The sequence below is a fragment of the Giraffa tippelskirchi genome, chromosome 9, assembly GCF_054371585.1.
Source record: "Giraffa tippelskirchi isolate mGirTip1 chromosome 9, T2T-mGirTip1v1.2.pri, whole genome shotgun sequence".
NCBI lineage: Eukaryota > Metazoa > Chordata > Mammalia > Artiodactyla > Giraffidae > Giraffa > Giraffa tippelskirchi.
Window position 1 is genome coordinate 84,560,432 of NC_137283.1, and position 4,020 is coordinate 84,564,451.

The following is a 4,020-nucleotide window of genomic DNA, read 5'->3' on the forward strand; positions in this document are numbered from 1 at the left end:
CTTTACTGGGTGACCCCCCAATGCTTGTCAAGAGTGTGGTGGTAAAATGTTTCTTTTCAGGTCAACATATTAATGTGATTTGTAAAGTTTACAAATGTTAGGAAGTAAAATATTGCTCAGAGTTAGGAATTGGAGTCAAAGAACCACTTCTTTTGGTTATGAAGGCAAAGTATGTTTCCTCCATGTCCAACTGAATCATACTGACAACCAGTTGTACTGAGAAAACAGCTTGGTACCCACAATTGCTGGGCTCAAATTTAGAGCCAAGAACGTGAAGGCCGAGATAGGGCTGGTAGAGCTGAAAGTACCCTGGAAAGCTTGAAAGAATTGTCATGTAAATGGTGAGAAATTGGTCTGTGATCATTCAGTTTACTCGCTTTCCTCTGTTTTAGTCAATTATCAAGCAGAAAAGGAGAACATTTTCCTTGGAGTGATTTATTTTCTTGTCAAATTTGCTCTCTGAAATGTTTGAAATTTTAGTATGATATCTGATAGTGGCTTGAGTGGAATTAGCCAATATTCTGGAGAATTATTATTGATATATTTTTGGTGAACTTCTAGCCCATGAAAATTATTGTTGTTGTTCAGTCTCTACATTGTGCCCAACTCTGCAACTCCACGGACTGCAGCATGCCAGGCTTCCCTGTCCTTCACTATCTCCTGGAGTTTGCTCAGACTCGTGTCCATTCAGTTGATGATGCCATCCAACTATCTCATCTGCCATCGCCCCCTTCTCTTGCCCTCAGTCTTTCCCAGCATCAGAGGTCTTTCCCAGTGAGTTAGTTCTTTGAATCAGTTATTGGTGATTTTAGTTATCAATGATTTTTACCTCTAAATTCATAGAATAAATCATAAAATATTATTGCTGAATAAATAAGGAATGATTTGTTATTAGGTGATTCTAAGTGCAAAAGTATGTCTCATGGCACATTTTTTTTCATATTGATTAAGATTTTATTTTCATTAGAAAACTAGGAAAAGGATGCATTTCAAATTTGATACATGGTTGAATTCTCACATTTTCAGCTAGACAAAGACACAGAGCAAAACTTTGCACGTGACTATGTCATAAGAAACCAGTTCTCTTGCAGAAAAGAATAATTAAAGCTGCCGATGGAAGATCTTTCAGCGAAAAAGTTTCTTGATCTTCAAAAAATGAGACATGGGGATCATTTTTGAAGGTTGTCAGTATTTGAACTCAGCTAAGATTGACAGAGATCATCTCCTGTACTGAAATTTTCTCTGACTCTTCTGAGCTCTTCTCAGTTAAGCTCTGACTTTGGGCTTCCATGTCTGTCTTGGCCTTGTTAATTTTAGCAACAGTCCTGCTGTCAGTGCAGCCAGAATCCCCTACCTTTGCTATCCAGGTGCTGTGTTGCGCTCAGCCACTTCAGTTGTATCTGGCTGTTTGTGACCTCATGGACTGTAGCCCGCCAGGCTCCTCTGTCCATAGGATTTTCCAGGCAAGAATACTGGAGTGTGTCACCATGGCCTCCTCCAGGGGATCTTCCTGACCTAGGGCTTGAGCCCCACTCACCTGTGTCTCCTGAATTGCAGGCAGATTCTTTTTTTGTTGTTGTTTAGTTTTTATTTCATAATCATAAATTTAATTTTGAAATCCAGCTAAACTTGAAGGGGGGGATAAGGAAAATATGGAACCCAGAAAACTAAAGTGAGAGCATGAAGATTATAGGATATTTCTAGCAGATGGAGGTGAAGGGTCCTTTCCTGGGCTGCAAAAGGAATGGTCTTGTGGTTAAGTAAGTTCAGTTCAGTTCAGTTGCTCAGTCATGTCTGATTGTTTGTGACCCCATGGACTGCAGCACGCCAGGGGCCTCCCTGTCCATCACCAACTCCTGGAGTTTACTCAGACTCATGTCCATTGAGTCGGTGATGCCATCCAACCATCTCATCCTCTGTTGTCCCCTTCTCCTCCCACCTTCAGTCTTTCCCAGCATCAGGGTCTTTTCAAATGAGTCAGTTCTTCGCATCACATTAAGTAAAACACAAGTCAAGTTTATTAGATTTGTCCTCAGTCAGCAATGATCTTCCTGCTGGCCTTGCCGTTACTGGACCCAAAGCACTGCACAGATTCCACAATATTCATGCCCTCTTTCATCTTGACAAACACCACATGCTTTCCATCCAGCCACTCAGTCTTGGCAGTGCAGATGAAAAGCTGGGAACCATTTTTGTTGGGGCCAGTGTTTGCCATGGACAAGATGCCAGGACCTGTATGCTTTGGGATGAAATTCTTATCATCAAATTTCTTGCCATAGATGGACTTGCCACCATTGACATTATGGTGTGTGAAGTCACCACCCTGGCACATAAATTCCAGAATTCTTTGAAAGCAGGAAATTCTGTAACCAAATACTTTCTCCCCAGTGCTCAGAGCAGGAAAATTTTCTGCTGTCTTTAGAACTTTGTCTGCAAACAGCTTGAAGAAGATGAGGCCCAAGGGCTCACCATGGACAGCGATGTTGAAGCACACGGTGGGGTTGACCATGGCTGGACTGCGTGGGAGACTCTGGGGTGGCGGAGTCTGCAAGGCTGCAGGTGGATTCTTTACTGATGAGCCTCCCTTGATATCGGATCACTCTCAGTATCTGCTTAAGCTCCCCATCCTCTACCATCCCAAAGTGATGTGTGATCACCCTGGCCTGCCTTCAGCAAAAATCCTGGAGTTTAGTTTAGCCAGAATCTCCCTGCCCCCACGTTTCCCCTTAGTAATCTCCCATCCCCCGACCCTCATCTGCTCCCTTATATTCCTGGATATTAATCCCCACTTTTCCCTGTTGTATTTGGTGTTGAGTCCAGTCTCTCTTCCCTGTTGCAAAACTCCTTGTTCCTATACCAGTTATGACACGTCCCCTGAATGAATTCTGCCTCACTGTTCTTTAACAACTATCATGGTATCATGAATTTATTTTCTTTAACAGATAAGCTATTTGATTATTAATCTGAGGCCAAACAGTGACTTTACTAGCAATGAACCTTAAATCACTGAGTTCAAGCAAAAGCAGAAACCAAATCAAGAAGGCTGGGGCCTTTTTGTAAGATTGGTAAAAAGTGTGACATCTAAGTACGTATCAGTCGGAGAGAATAAAGGATCAGAATAAAGGTTTGGATTTCCTTTTGTAATAAGCAGTCACTGAAAGCTTTCTAGAAGATTCTGGAATGACGTATAAAACAGAATGTGAAGGGGAAAAAATACAGACAATTTGGAGACTTCACCAGTGCTCCAAATGAAAAATCCCGAGTCTAAAGTAAACTAGTGGTGGTGAGAATGTGAAGGATGAAATGGATGTTAGAGCTGTTATGAAGGCAGAATGAATATTGATTACTTGTGGGCAACCGAGGGAGAGTGAGCTGTTATGGGTGTGAAAATGTTTTCAGCTTAGGGCTCAGGAGGATGGTGTCCCTGTGAAGGAGGAAATGTATTTAGTTCAGTTAAAAAAGTGGGGCTGACCTTGAGAGAAAAATAAGAGCTCTACATAGACAGAAAGGAATTATCAACATCTAGCTGGTATTTCAAGTCATGAGCCTGGATCAAACTGACAAAGGAGAAAACAGTTTGAGAGAAGAGAAGAAATCCATGGATTAATCCTTAAGAGATGTTCATATTGAAGTCGGTGTCAGGAGACAGAGTAACCACAAAGAAGAGAGAGGGGAGAATGGGAGCAGAAGAGTCTATAGTGAACCGGAATTGGTGGTTTTGATACAAGGCTGTTAACACAATCGAGTGCTTCAGGGAAAGTTGAAAATGGGAAGAAGTCAGCGGACTTGACGGCTATGAGGTCACTAATGGCTAGGGGAGAACAATTTCTACACATCAGATGAGAATATACTTTGGATTATGGTAAATGAAAAGAAAAATATAGGAATTTGCTAGCGTATTTTATTTTTGGAAAGTTTGGCAGAAAAAGGAAGGAAGCAGATAAGATTGCACTGAAGAAAAAGGTAAGAAAGGTACAGAAAGGTTGTTGTTTAAGAAGAGGGCATGTGCAGGTATTTATA

General features: G+C 41.5%; 1 pseudogene; it reads right to left on the reverse strand.

The window, feature by feature from the left end:
- Nucleotides 1-2,032: 2,032 nt before the first annotated feature.
- On the reverse strand, nucleotides 2,033-2,509 carry LOC145521139 (peptidyl-prolyl cis-trans isomerase A pseudogene; annotated as a pseudogene).
- Nucleotides 2,510-4,020: the final 1,511 nt, after the last annotated feature.